Source organism: Prionailurus bengalensis, chromosome C1, assembly GCF_016509475.1.
Source record: "Prionailurus bengalensis isolate Pbe53 chromosome C1, Fcat_Pben_1.1_paternal_pri, whole genome shotgun sequence".
Classification (NCBI taxonomy): Eukaryota; Metazoa; Chordata; class Mammalia; order Carnivora; family Felidae; genus Prionailurus; species Prionailurus bengalensis.
This window is the reverse complement of record NC_057345.1, coordinates 79,124,037-79,139,833: the sequence shown is the minus strand read 5'-3', so window position 1 is coordinate 79,139,833 and position 15,797 is coordinate 79,124,037. Positions and strand designations below refer to the sequence as shown.

Below are 15,797 nucleotides of genomic sequence, written 5' to 3'. Positions count from 1 at the left end.
AGTTTTTGGGATTGTCAGTGTTTTGAATTTTAGCCATTCTAATAAATGCATAGTAGTATCTCATTATTGTTCTAATTTGCAGTTTCCTAATAGTGTATGATGTGGAACATCTTTTCATATATTTATTTGCCATTTGTATATGTTCTTTGCTGAGGTGTCTTCAGATCTTTTGACTCTGTGATTTTCAAACTTCTTTTCTGACCTGTGCCTTTAAGGCTGTAGATTCCCTGTTAGTTGCTTATTTGTATGAATTAAACCCTTTGAATTTTATTGAGACCAAATTTATACCTTAGCACTAAAAAAAAGTTCCACGTATGCTGAAAATAATATGTACGTAGCAGTGCTGGGTGAAACATTCTATATCAGGTTAAGTTTCCTACTCATGTTGTCATATTGTTCAAATCTTTTCCGGTCTTACTAATTTTATTTGTTTACCTATTTTACCAATTATTGAGAGAGGTGTTCAAATCTCTCACTACTATTGTGAATTTTCCAAATTCCCCTTATAGTTCTGTCCTTTTTGCTTTATGTATCTTGAGGTTGTACAGTTGGAATCTATTAATCTAAAAGTGCTGTATTTCATGATGATTTCTCATTTTATCATTAGGATATATTCCTTTCAGTCTGGTTTGGCTGGTGCTGGTATGGTTATATTATCACCTATAGTACCAGCTTTCAGTTTATAGTTGATCAGTGATAACTTTTTCCGTTCTTTTACTTTAAGCATTTTTGTATTCTTAAATTAGATGTGAGTCATATGAATAGCACATCATTAGATTATATTTTGTCTTATTTTTATCTGTGATAATCTGTTTTTTAACAGGCTATTATCAGCTGTTTGTTTTAACAGGCTGTTTGGTTTTTTTTAACAGCATTTTGTTCATTCATGTTTTATGTTGATCTGTTTGAGTTTGAATCTACTATCTTGTTTTGCTTCCCTTAATTTTGTAATGCTACTCTTCACACATTTCTGAATATTTGTTTGTGGGGCAGTGCTGTTTTCATTACTTAAATGCTCCTGATCCCCAGGATCTTATTATTTACCTTTTATTTTTCTATTTACTTTCCCTAGATGACTTTATTCATATTCATAATTTCAATTACTACTTATTTGCTGAGCTCTAAGCCTCAATATTCAAATGCCTCCTGACCTTCACCACTTGGAAGTCCTGTCACCACCCCAGATTCATCATTTCCAAAACCATACTTACCTTCTTTTACTCTAAAACTGGTCTGCTTTCTATATTTCCTGAATTGGTAAATATCACTACCTTTCCTCTTTCAGTATATCCTTGTCTCTGCTCTTTGTATGTCCAATCTCCAGATCTTAGAGCCATCTCCTTTCTGTTCCCAAAGCTACTGCCTTATTTTAGGTCTTTTTCATAATTTGCCTAGTTGATCACAACAGTCTTCTTAATGGCCCCTGCTGCATTTATTCTTACATCACTACATTTTACTTTCCATTGCTTTCAGAATGAACTTGAAGGGTTTAAGCAGAAGAATGACATTAGATTTGCATCTTAGATATATAACTCTGAACATTTTCTGGTGAATATGGTAGACAGTTATGTAAGAAATCTAATGTCCTTTCATCTCTAGTAGATTCCCTAGAGCAATGACTTTTTTTTGTAATGCTTATTTATTTTGAGAGAGAGAGAAGGAGCGTGAGCGGGGGAGGGGCAGAGAGAGAGGGAGAGGAAGAGAATCCCAAGTAGGATTTGCACTGTCAGCACAGAGCCCAGTGTGGGGCTCAATCCCATGAACCGTAAGATACAGGTCATGAACCTGCATTGCTATATACTTCCCTCATGACTGATTTTGCTGCATCCCAAAGGTTTTGGACCATTGTATTTTCATTTTCATTTGTTTCCATGTATTTTTTAATTTCTTTTTTATTTCCTAGTTGACCCATGCATTCTTTAGTATGAAATCTTTAACCTCCATGTATTTGTGGTCTTTCCAAATTTTCTCTTGTGGTTGACTTCAAGTTTCATAGTGTTGTAGTCAGAAAATATGCATGGTATGATCTCAGTCTTTATGTACTTGTTGAGGCCTGATTTGTGACCTAGTATGTGATCTATTCTGGAGAATGTCTCATGTGCACTGGAAATGAATATATATTCCACTCCTTTAGGATGAAATGTTCTGAATATATCTGGTTCCAGTGTGTCATTCAAAGTCATTGTTTTCTTACTGATTTTCTGCTTAGGTGATCTGTCCCTTGCTGTAAGTGGGGTGTTAAAGTCCCCTACTATTATTGTAGTACTATCAATGAGTTCCTTTATGTTTGTTATTGTCTTATATATTTGGGTGCTTCCATCTAGGGGCATAAATATTTATAATTGTTAATTCTTCTTGTTGGTTGGACCCCTTTATACAGTGCCCTTTATACAGTGCCTTTCTTCCTGTTTTGTTGCAGTCTTTGGTTTAAAATCTAGTTTGTCTGATGTTAAGTATTGCTACTCCAGCTTCCTTTTGACATCCATTTGCATGCTAAATGGTTTTCCATCCCCTCACTTTCAATCTGCAGTGTCTTTATGTCTAAAATGAGTCTCTTGTAGGCAGCATATAGAATGGTCTTGTTTTATTTTTATTTTTTCAAACTGTATCCAGCTTTATTAAAGATACTTCTCATAAACAATCATGGTATTTCAGGCAGGACATTGGCAGCCAGTCATTAACACTATACAACAACTTTCAGACTCCCTTCTTCAATGGGCTACCAAAATCTGAAAGCTACTATAAAACCCAATGAAGTCTTTATTTGATGCCCTGAATAGGGAAAGCTTAGAGTAAGGGTTGACATTTCACATTTAGCATGTTGTTTAACAACTTTTCACAAGCCATCCCTGACTTTCAAGTAATGAAATGAAAATGGCAGAATTATCATTCTGAAGATCTGATAGCTAACTAGAAAAGGAACTCTTTTGAGGGATGCAATCTCAATGGTGACACCAGGTTGCCTGACATACTGGGAATCATTTTTTGGGGTTGGGTTCTAAAAGGTCTCTGGGTTTAACGGAGTCAAGTCTATGTTGAAGTCAGAAAGAGAGAAGAGGACATAAAAAATTAATTTTAGTTTTTCCATACCACAAGGCTATTATGTCAAGCCGGCTAGTGTTTGTCAACATCAAGGAATCCCTCCTCCTGGGAGCCAAGAGGAAGTTTCTCAAAACTAGAAGGGGAAGGTGTTTTTCCCTTTGTATCAGTCTAGCTTTGGAGATATTCTATTAGTGATGTGTACACTTCCCCCAAAACAACAATGAAGTGTCCTCTGTGCTAACAACATAGCTTAAAAAAAAAGTAAAACAAAATTTTCCATTTTTATAAAATTTGATAAAAAATAGTATTTCAAACTGTACAGTCACCAGAAGTACACAGTTATCAAAAGTGCACACACTTCACTTGGCATCTCCAGCACCTTCAACTTTCTGTGCCAGTATGTTTTAGCATCTCCGTTTTCTGCAGGGTTATTCCTGTCCTTGCCGTCATCAGCTTTCCTCTTTTTCTTTTTGGGTACCTTCTCTCCCTTCTTTGCAGGGGCCTTTTTAGACTTGGACTCTGGCTTTGGGGAGTGGGTTTAACAGATAACCATTCAGATCTTCTCTATAGCTTATCCTTTACCTTGGCTTTATCTCCTTCAGCATCCCCTTCAGCCTTTCTCTTGGGCATGGCGGTGACAGTGGCAGGATCTGGGTGCTGGATGCAGGGATGCAGTGGCATGCAGGCTTTGGCTGGTCTGTGGGTTGTTCTTGCCTCTTCTGCTTCCTAGATCGGTCTTGCTTTCTTATCCGTTTTGACACCCTGTGTCATTTGATTGGAGCATTTAGTCCATTTACATTCAGAGTAATTATTGATAGATATGAATTTAGTGCCATTTTATTATTCATTTTGTTGTTGTTTCTGGAGATTTTCTCTGTTCCTCTCTAGTCTTTGTTGCTTTTGGTCTTTCTTTCCCATTTAAAGTCCCCTTTAATATTTCTTGCAAAGCTGGTTTAGTGGTCACGAACTCCTTTAGTTTTGTTTGGGAAACTCTTTGTCTCTCCTTTTCTGGCTGGGTAGAGTGTTCTTGGCTGCATATTTTTCCCATTCAGCACATTGAATATATCATGCCACTCCCTTCTTCCCTGCCAAGTTTCTGTGGAGACATCTGCTGCTAACCTTATTTGTCTTCCCTTGTAAGTTAGGGACTTCTTTTGTCTTGTTGCTTTTAGGATTTTTTCTTTATCTCTATGTTATGTCTTGGTATTGGCCTGCTTTTGTTGATTTTGATGGGACTTCTCTGCACCTCCTGGATTTGGATGTCTGTTTCCTTCCCCAGATTAGGGATGTTTTCAGCTATAATTTCCTCAAATAAACCTTATGCCCCCCTTTCCCTCTCTTCTTCTTCCAGGACTCCTATGATATGAATGTTATTATGCTTTATGAAGTCACTGAGTTCCCTAAGTCTACTTTGATGATCTAATATTTTTCTTTCCTTCTTCTTCTAGGCTTCATTATTTTCCATAATTTTATCTTCTATATCACATATTCATTCCTCTGCTTCTCTCCTGTGGTCATTACATCTAGTTGGTTTTGAATATCAGTTTTTTCATTTTTCATTTTGGCCTGACTAGTTTTTAGATCTTTTATCTCTGTTGTAAGGGACTCCTGGGTGTCTTCCATACTTTTCTGAGTATGGTAGTATCCTTATGATTGTCGCTTTAAATTCTGGATCAGGCATATTACTTATATCTGTTTCAATTAAATCCTTGGTTATGATCTTTTCTTGTTCTTTCTTTGGGGATGATTTCTTCCATCTTGCATTTTGTCTAAATTTCTGTTTTCTTCTCTGTGTTGGGAAAGCCTATTATGTTCCTCTCCTGATAGTAATGACTTTATGAAGAAGAAGTCATACACTGTCCAGGGCCTGGCACTTCCGGAAGCGTCCCTGGTATATGTTGTGTGCACTCTGCCGCTGTGTTTTGGCTGCTCTTTCCCTCAGGTCAGTTTTCTGCAGAGTTTCTCCTTGCCTGCAGTGGAGAGTGTTGGCCACTCCTTGACCAGAGTGTGGCAAGTTTTAACCAGGTGTGCTCTGGTCTGCTTATTAAATGAGATCTGGTGCTATTTCCACTAGAACTGAAGCTTTGCAGAATGCTATGATCAGTAGACATGGTGTGTGTAGGGTGTTTGTGCTGCTCCTCTGGGGAAGAGACCCACTATGCTGGTTCTTAGGCACACTTGCCTGAGAAAAGCAGCACCTGCAGAGTGCGGGGGAGGGGGGGTGGGCGAGGCTTGGTGTAAGCTATCTAGGGCCACTTGGCACTGTGCTACTTATTGAAGGTAGCTTATCCTGAGGGGTAGGGGAGAGAAATGGTGCCAGCCCCCTCCATCATCCCCTGAGAGGGTATTTCCTGCTCACTACTGTTCAGGAAGCCCTCCCAGGAGAATGAACAGTCTCCCCTCATGTGTCCCAGGTGTCCCTCAGATCCCTACCTTCATCCTATCTGTCCTGGCTGTCTCCCTGCCTGGCAGCACAGAGCATCTTGGGCTCCATCCCAGGCAGGCTGGCTGAGTTTTAAAACTCCAAATTTTAGGGATCTGGTGTGGTGGGGACCCTCTCTGGCTTCTGGAGGAGTATCTCACCAAGCTGAAACTGATGCAGGTTTGTCCCAGAAGGGCAGTAGCACCAAAGCGCAGGGGCATGGGGTTTGGAGTAAAGCATAGCAAAAAGCCAGTGTCCAGGTTAGCTGCCCTCAGCAGCTGTCTCTGAACCTATGCTGAGGAGCAGGGGAGAGAAATAGTGTCTGCTGGATCTTTTGTCCCTGGAGAAGCAATGCCATTTCTCCCAGATGTGTTCTAAGAAGGAGGAACTATCTCTCTCAGTGTGTCCCAGGGGATCCTCAGTCATCTGCCCTGGAGCTATCTGCCCTCCTTCTCCATAGGAACACTGCAGTGCCTTCTGGGCTCTACACCAGCCATGCCATGGGCCTCTAAAATTCCAGTCTTTGAGCCCCACTGGTTGTAAAAACTCATGAAAATCGACCCTCTTGTTTTCCCAATCAGTGGCTTTGGGGAAATTTTTTCCTTGTGTGATCCCTGTGGGCTCCCCCTTCTCTCAATCTCTCTCTCTCTCTCTCTCTCTCTCTCTCTCTCTCTCTCTTTCTTTCTTGCCTCTCCGTGACCTGGGCTCCCTCCTCTCCACAGTACCTGCAATCCATTTCTCCTCCAATCCATGCCTCCACACCTCCTACCTTCCATGATGTGGCCTCTTCTCTTCCTCTAGTTGTGCAGTTTGTTCTGTCAGTCCTCAGATTGACTTCTTGGGTATTCAGGATGATTTAATATTTATATAGCTGTGGCTGAAGGAGGAGGCAAGCCAAGGGTCCTCTTACTGCTCTAGCATCTTAGCTCTGCCTCCTCGAACTTACAACGCTTTTAGAACAAATGAAGGAGAATGCCATTATGAAGAATTAAAGGAAGAACAACTTTGAAAATCATTTAGTATAAGATCTATAAGAAATTTAAAAACATTTCTGTTATCCTTTGTTGATGCAGGAAGACCTGGCCTGTATTGAACTGAAGCATAAAAGCATAAGAAACGAGAAGGCTGAGATAAAAGGGGGCAGTAAGGATGGATAGGTATAGGTAAACTGAACATGCAGTAGCAGAGTTAAGATACAAATTGGAGACAGTAAAAGGTAGAATTCACACTGAGGTGTGCTGAAGCAGTGATGTGGAAAACACATTTAAGAAATGTTCTGGGAACATAGGGAAAAATAAAAGATGAAAACTGTGGAAGAGATGGTAGCATACGGATGGTATCAGAAGTCAGAAGGTGAGCCAGTGTTCAGGAGAGAAGACCAACTACAGTGTGGTGCCTAGCTGCATGTTGTTTCATTCACAAAGGTAACAGACATTCCTATGTGCCAGGCAGGGTTCAAAACTATGCCGACATTTCACACAACCTCTTGAAGAAAAAAAAAATTAGTTGATTGAAAAACAAATAAAAATGAAGAACTTAAGAACAGAACATATGTTTTGAAAGACCTGGCAGAGTTCCTACAGGACTGCCAGTATACAGAGGCCACATAGGTTCTTAGTACAGTCCTCATCCTAGCAAACCACACAGCTGGAATGGAGCACACTCACGAATCTGAAAGAATGTGTATCTTGTGGTATCTGGATCAAACTTAAAAGCAGACAATTTCCTCATGAGTTGTTATTCCCACTGGACAAAATTGTGTAATTGGGCACAAACAATTCATCTGGAAAATCCTCTCCCTCAGGCACTGTTTACCACAAGATCCAGAAGTTCAAATAAATAATATTACAGTACAGTAATTAAAGAAAAAATAGGCTTCTCAGAAAAAAAAAAAAGACTGAAAGGAACTACTTCAAAGTATTAATGATTACTACAAGACTATGATTTTTTAATTTTATGCTTTCTTTTTCAGCTTTTGAAATGAGCATGTATTATTTTCAGTGAAAAAAAAACTAAAGAAAACTTGATGAAATGCTATTACTAAGCAAGGAAAAAAGCATACAAAATAGTGGAACAAGAGAGCCAAAAACAATTAAGATTTCATTAAACGGTAAAATGAGAGAATACAAATATTATTCAAAATACAGCATTAGCTAAAACAATGTAAAAGGAGACATTTAAAATATTAACCTCTTCCATTTTTCAAAATTCTTTAACTTTAACAGTAGACCATGGGGCGCCTGGGTGGCGCAGTCGGTTAAGCGTCCGACTTCAGCCAGGTCACGATCTCGCGGTCCGTGAGTTCAAGCCCCGAGTCGGGCTCTGGGCTGATGGCTCAGAGCCTGGAGCCTGTTTCTGATTCTGTGTCTCCCTCTCTCTGCCCCTCCCCCGTTCATGCTCTGTCTCTCTCTGTCCCAAAAATAAATAAACGTTGAAAAAAAAAAATTAAAAAAACAAAAACAAACAGTAAACCATAAGACAAATGTGACATCTTAATAGCCTCGTGCAATGGCTTCCAACCTGAAGTAAACAATAAGAGGGCATTCTGATTACCTTCAGTGTGATGGATTTCCAAGTAATAGGAGAATTAAGAGGTTGAGAACAGAATTCCTGGTCTCTTGCCTTGTACCTTCTGTAAATGACTTCCTTAAGTGCTTCTTAGCAACTACCCTGATTTGACACTTGAAAATGGAGGCAGGATGAAACCGTTAGCCACACCCACACCTAACAGGCACCATCTCTAGCAAGTAGTAGCCCACCAGGTCACCTCTGCTTCTCAGAGATCTGAATATAAATGCAGAAGCCTACTATCTTGCTGGCTCTGGACAACTCCACATGTTCCTTCCCTGCCTGCCAACCCTGGGCAACACAAGGTAATTAACTTCAAGCACTTATGTTGGGAGTCTTGTCTACTCTAGCTAGGAATCGTTAACAGGTCACCTCTTGCTTGAGGACTCCTTGGAAAGTTTTCTGTATATGCTACTTCTGACTCAGGAAATCTTTCCAGACACCTCCTCTGACCTCATCTGTCAGAATCTTGTAGGCCTTTCACTTTGGATCCAGTTCTTGCCCACCGCCCAGCCCTAAGGAATTATCTTTCTCCAGACTGTTCTTATTCCTGAGACATCCTGCCTGACACTTTACCCCACAGCCACTGTCCTGCCTGAGTCTGGTTCCTAGGTTGCCACTCTCCTACTATCCTCAAGGGCATTTAGAATGTAGCACATTGTCTTTTTTTTTTTTTTTAAACTCTCTTCCACCAAAATCTCCTGATTAGTAAGCTTGTATATACCGCCTTGTTCTACTTCAGATTTTTAAACAAATACATGATCTGTAAATATCTCTGGACATGGTCTGATATTCTCATCTTTGCTTTCTGCTTTCATTCCCTCCTTTTCTGGGAAATCTTTAACGATTTTTTTTTTATCCTGAGTGTGTTTCTATAGCACTTAAAAATGAAATGAAAACAATTGCTTTCTCAACACAATTGTAAACTCTTTGTGGGCTGGAATGGTGGCTCATACTTTTCTCATGCAACATAGGACAAAGCAATCTGGGATTTCAAATAATAATAATAATAATAATAATAATAATAATAATAAAGTGTCCATAACAGCAGCAGGTAAATATTTCTCTGACTTCACATTAGCCTCCCAACTGTGGAAACTTTGGCTTCCTCCAAACTCTTTCCCAATTAGGTCAGAGTCACCAGGGATAGCTCAAATCTGCCTTGGAATACAGTTTTCTGGGCTACTTCGTGGGTAGCCATTTCCTCCAGTCTGGATCCCTAAATGTTTTTCTCTCTGCCACCACATCCCACACCTCTTTCCTTCCTCTTACACTCTGGCTACTCTGGTAAAATCTTCTGCCACCCTCATGCTCTGATGCACAATGTCCTCCAAGATCCAGTTCTCTTTGGTTCTTCTTCTGGTCCATTTAAAGACACAGTATTGGCTACCTCTCCAAAACCAACTTACTGTCCTTACTGTAGCTTATGTGCTAGGATTCAGTTCCCCTTAGAATGAGTGATTTCCCAGGAGGATACTTGAGCCATAAAGCAACTAGTCCCCTTCATGGACACCCATCAACAAAACATATTAAGGCATGCCTTGATCATCTAAGAGCCCAGGGACCATCTTCTTCAGGAAGTCTTTCCCAAATTCTCTCTCCCCACCACCATCACCACCAGCTAGATAATATACATCTCTTCCTTATACCCTCGTATTCTGAACATATCCTGGATATAGGTTTTATCATGTTATATGATGATTATCTTATTATGAACCTGATTCCCCATCTCAGCTACGAGCCCTTTCAGGGAGAGAATCATGTCTCATGCATGTTTTTTAAAGTTTATTTATTTATTTTTCCAAGAGACAGAATGCAAGTGGGGGAGGGGCAGAGAGAGAGGGAGAATCCCAAGCTAGCTCTGTGCAGCAGAGCTTGACATGAGGCTCGAACTCACAAAACTGTGAGATCCTGACCTGAGCCAAAGTTGGACACTTAACCGACTGAGCCCCCCAGACCCCCCAGGCATTTTTGAATTCCAAGTGCCTACCTTAATTCTTGGCACTAAGATTCCATAGAGTCTCAAGCTGGGCCCCTAAGGTGCTTATGTGTACCACAATTGATTTGGCTCAAACAATACCTGGTTTCGATTAATGGCAGTTTTTTCCTTTAAGAATTTCATGCCAAAGTGGTTTATTATTTCTTTCCTTTAAAATTTATGTCAAAAAATTTATCAAACATTTGGTGAGTACTGTATGTCCTAAGACCTGCCCTACTCCCTGGAGATATGGAGAAAAATGAGACATGGTTCCTGCTCAGAGGAGGTGACAGAAACTTCCTTGGGTTTCCTGCCCTCCATTTCTCCATTCTTTCCTCCCATTATTCCTTAACTGGATAAATTTTTACCAAGCCTGGAATTGTCTAATGGAATAAATACATGTAGTAGGTTAATTACAACACAGTACACTCAGTGCAACAGTAGAAGTTTTGTTCCAGGTATAGAGATAGAACAGGAGAAAGCATCAAAAAGTTTTTAGGGTGGACATGGGGGGTCTTGGAGGAGGTGGCTTCTGAGTGGGTTATAAAGGATGGAAAGGTAATCCAGATGCTCAGATGCGTGAAGAGTACTGCTGAGAGAAGAAAACATGTGAAATCCCTAGAGATGTGAAATAGCACTTGTGTGTTTCAGAAGCATTAATACTCTGGTATCTCTGCAGCATGAAGTTCTGTAGAGTGGGGATGGTGTGGGCTGGGGTGGGAGATGAAGCAAGGCTAATAGGCAGTTTTCAGGGCTATGGTCTTTAATGTTTGAGCAACTGTTTAGTTAAGAGAATGGTAGAATCCAGTATAGCTGGTGATAATAATCCAAGTGTGAAGCCATATATTGCTATTTTTTATCCTCTTCCCTCATAGAATTAATAAGCAAGGTTTTGTGATCATCTGGCTACATTTTAGTAGTCATTGTATTGTTAGATAAAAGTGAAAAGAAGACATTTCCTGGAATTTACGGTCCTGTGGAGAACACAGAATATACCCACACAGTTTAGAGCACTTACCAAGCAATCTACAGACTAGTGCAAACTAAAATTGTAAAGACAACATGTCAGCACAATCTTGACATTGGGTTATAGGAATGATTAGGAAAGTGTGGGGTTATGAAGAGGCAACCTCATTTTTGGCTTAAGAAAAACAATTTCCATCAGAGCTAGCTGCAAAATTGAGGAATGGACTTGTAAATTAGAAACTTTTTAATGTTCTATAGTCTCTAGTCAAGAACTGGCCTTCTAAGTTAGACCAACAAACATTTATTTATCTTTGAGTTTTATAGTGTAAGCAGGAGACAAATTTATTTTTTCTGTATATTTTCCATTAATTTTATTTTTGTGTACTTCTAGATACTCAGTTTGCTTGAGAGATCGTTTATGGCTTATTTGTGTTTCTGTCAAGCCCCTCAGTCTAGACCACACAGAGATTATCTTAGCCTCTCCTTTCATCCCTTTACTATAAAAAATGTACCACTTCTGCTTTTTTCCTTGTGGAATGTGTTAACCCAATATCCTTTCCTTGTCCCATTGGTCCTCATATCCTACAGCCCTCTACTTGGATATTCTTTCCTTCCATGGAGGTAGTGTGGACTTTTATCAGGCCGTAGGGTTTCTGCGTGGGCCATCCTAGGGCCTCTGATCATTAATATACATTTCACACTTATGTAAACTCAAATTTAGGAGGTAACATGTTTTATCAATCCTCCAGGAAACCTTTCCCTTTCTATTTGTATCCTTTATAAATTATTTAAGTTTGACAATGAACATTTGCTATTTTTATAACTAAAAAGTAAAAGTGATTCCATCATGAAAAATAAAATTTAATAATAGAGGCTTTAGTACCATTTCATGTTTGTTAAATTGACCTGTATATATCCACAAACACACACACACACACACACACACACACACACACACACACACACACAAACACACACACAGTGCAAAATAGTGTTGAAAAACTCATACTAGTTTAGGGGCACCTGGGTGGCTCAACTGGTTAAGCATCCAAGTTCGGCTCAGGTCATGATCTCACAGCTTGTGAGTTTGAGCCCCACAGCTCAGAGCCTGGAGCCTGCTTTGGATTCTGTGTCTCCCTCTCTCTCTGCCCCTTCCCTGCTTGTGCTCTGTCCCTCTCCTTCAAAAATAAACATTAAAAAATTTTTTTAAAAAAAAGAGAGACAAAAACTCATACTAGTTTAGAAAGCAAGAGCCATAAAAATGTTCATACTGTATGACCCAGAATCTCTACTGCTAAAGAACAACCTAAGAAAATAATTCAAAAGAAGGGAAATATAAAAGTCTATATATAGTTTGTCTACACACAGAAAAATTGAGGAAAGACAATTTTAAAGTCAATGTAAGGGGAATAGTTAAGAAAATAATGATACATCAACTGGATGAAATATTGCAACACTGAAAATGATTGTTATAAAAAATCATGTTAACAATATAGCATGTTTACAGTATAATGATAAAGGGAATACAAAATTATATACATACTGATTACAGCTGTGTATAAAATGAACTACATGTGGATGACTAGAAGAAAAAAAGTAGGGAAAACAGCTGCTGTTCTAGTGTGGTGTGATGGGTGAATGTTAAAATTTTATCAATTATCTCTTCAAATTTTCCCATTTTTATTTATTGAAAAGTTTCAGATTGTCGACCAATTCAGATTATTGTTGTTCTGGGGCTTTTGCAGCAAAAAGAAGGAAGGATTCTGGAATTTGAGCCCCTTTCCTCTTTCTTTCTTTGGCCAAAGAATTACCCCTTAGGAAAGAAGGAAACTACTTCCCTAGGAAGTTATAAAAAGGGACATTTTTATGGGACACCTTATTTGTTCAGTTGGTAGAGCATGTGACTTTTGATCTCAGTTCAAGCCCCATGTTGGGCATAGAAATTCTTTAAAAATAAAATAAAATCTTAAAAAAAAAAAAAAAAAGGAACATTCTCAGGACATACATTGGAAAGCCTCCCAGGGAAGGTTGTAGGCTTCATTTTTACAAATCTTTAAGAAAAATTAGAAAATTGTTATGGTTGATTCATTTATTCATATTATTAAAGATGGATCAGATCTTATCATTTTTTTCAAATCTGATAATTTTTAATAGCCACTTTGTTGGGATAAAATTCATGCACTACAAAACTCACCCTTTTTAAGCACACAATCAGTGGTGGTTAGTATAATTACAGATTTGTACAATAATCACTATTTAAGTTTTTATTTTAATTTCAGTTAGTTAACATACAGTGTTATATTAGTTTCAGGTATACAATGTAGTGATTCAACAATTCCATATGTCACCCGGTGCTCATCATGACAAGTGCACTCCTTAATAATGCCATCACCTGTTTAACTCATCCCCCACCTATCTCCTCTCTGGTAACCATCAGTTCTCTATAGTAAGAGTCTGTGTCTTGGTTTCTCACTCTCTCTCTCCCTCCCACCCCATCTCCCTCTTTCCCCACCTTTTTCCCCCCTTGCTCATTTGTTATGTTTCTTAAAATTCCACATATCAGTGAAATCAAAGTGTATTTGTCTTTCTCTGACTTATTTCACTTAGCATTATACTTTCTAGGTCCATCCATATCATTGAAAATGGCAATATTTCATTCTTTTTTATGGCTGAATAACATTCTGATTATATATATATGAAAAATAAATATATAAAAAGAAAAAAGTATATATATATACATATATACATATATATATACATATATGTATATACATACATACATACATACATATATACATATATATATACATATAGCCCCCATGCCCCATATCTTCCTTATCCATTCATCAGTCGATGACTGGATACTTAGGCTGCTTCCGTACCCTGGCTATGGTAATAATGCTGCTAGAAATATAAGGGTGCATCTATTCCTTTGAAATTGTGTTTTTGTACTTTGGGGTAAATAACCAGTAGTGGGATTGCTGGATCCTAGGCTCATTCTATTTTTACCTTTTTTAGGAAACTCCGTACTGTTTTCCAGAGTGGCTGCACCAGTTTGCATTCCCGCCAGCAGTGCAAAAGTATTCCTTTTTCTCCACATCCTTGCCAACACCTGTTGTTTCTTATGTTTTTTAAAATTTTTTAATGTTTATTTATTATTGAGAGACAGACACAGAGCATGAACAGGGGAGGGATAGAGAGAGGGAAGACACAGAATCTGAAGCAGGCTCCAGGCTCTAGCTGTCAGCACAGAGCCCGACATGGGGCTCAAACTCACGAACTGTGAGATCATGACCTGACCCGAAGTCAGTCGCCCAACCAACTGAGCCACTCCGGGGCCCCTCGTGTTTTTTATTTTAGCCATTCTGACAGGTGTGAAGTAATACCTCGTTGAAGTTTTCATTTGCATTTCCCTGATCGTAAGTGATGATGAGCATCTTTTCATGTGTCTATTGGCCATCTGGAGGTCTTCTTTGGAGAAATGTCTATTCATGTCTTCTGCCCACTTACTAGTTGAATTATTTGGGGTTTGTTTATTTTTTGGTGGTGAGTTATATAAGTTGTTTGTTTTGTTTTTTAAGTAAGCTCCATGCCCACTGTGGGGCTTGAACTCATGACCTTGAGATCAAGAGTCACATGCGTACCTACTGAGCCAGCCAGACGCCCTGAGTTGTAGAAGTTCTTTATATATTTTGGATAGTAACCCTTTACTGGATATGTCATTTGCAAATATCTTCTCCCATTCTGTAGGCTGCCTTTTAGTTTTGTTGATTGTTTCCTTTAGTGTGCAGAAACTTTTTATTTTGATGTAGTCCCAGTAGTTCATTTTTTGCTTTTGTTTCCCTTGCCTCGGGAGACATATCTAGAAAAAAGTTGCTATGGCCAATGTCAGGAAGTTACCGCCTGTGCTCTCTTCTAGGATTTTTATAGTTTCAGATCTCATATTTAGGTCTTTCATCAATTTTGAATTTATTTTTGTGTATGGTGTAAGAAAGTGGTGCAGTTTCATTCTTCTGCATGTCGCTGTCTAGTTTTCCCAGCACCATTTGTTTAAGAGACTGTCTTTTCCCCATTGGATATTATTTCCTGCTTTGTTGAAGGTTAACTGACCATATAGTTTTGGGTTCATTTTCTGGGTTTTATATTCTGTTCTATTGATCTTTGTGTCTGTTTTTGTGCCAGTACCGTACTATTTTCATCCCTACAGCTTTGTAATATAACTTGAAGTCCAGGATTGTAATGCTTCTAGTTTTGCTTTTCTTTTTCAAGACTGCTTTGGCTATTCAGGGCCTCTTATGGTTCCATACAAATTTTAGGATTATTTGTTCTAGTTCTGTGAAAAATGCTGTTACATTAAATGTGTAGATTGTTTTGGGTAGTATATTTAAAAAATATTTGTTCTTCCAATCCATGAGCATGGAATGTCTTTCCATTTCTTTCTGTTGTCTTTAATTTCTTTCATCATTGTTTTATGATTTTTGGAGTATAGGTCTTTTACCTTTTGGTTAAGTTTGTTCCTAGGCATCTTACAGGTTTTGGTGCAATTGTAAATGGGATTGCTTTTTGTTGTTGTTATTTTTTTTTTAATGTTTATTTATTTTGAGAGAGAGAGAGAGAGACAAAGTGCACGTTGGGGAGGGGCAGAGAGAGAGGGAGACACAGAATCTGAAGCAGGCCCCAGGCTCTGAGCTGTCAGCACAGCGCTTCACACAGGTCCCAAACTCTCGAACCATAAGATCATGACCTAAGCTGAAGTTGGCTGTTCAAACGAGTCACCCACGTGCCCTGGGATTGCTTTCTTAATTTCTCTTTCTGCTGCTT

The 15,797-nt window shown here is 38.9% G+C and overlaps 1 protein-coding gene and 1 pseudogene across 1 annotated transcript in view; one reads left to right on the top strand and one right to left on the bottom strand.

Annotated features, from left to right (window-relative positions):
• Nucleotides 1–15,797, top strand: part of DIPK1A (divergent protein kinase domain 1A) — a 113,803-nt gene that overhangs the window by 38,002 nt on the left and 60,004 nt on the right. The window lies entirely within an intron of this gene.
• On the bottom strand, nucleotides 3,278–3,861 carry LOC122480781 (annotated as a pseudogene).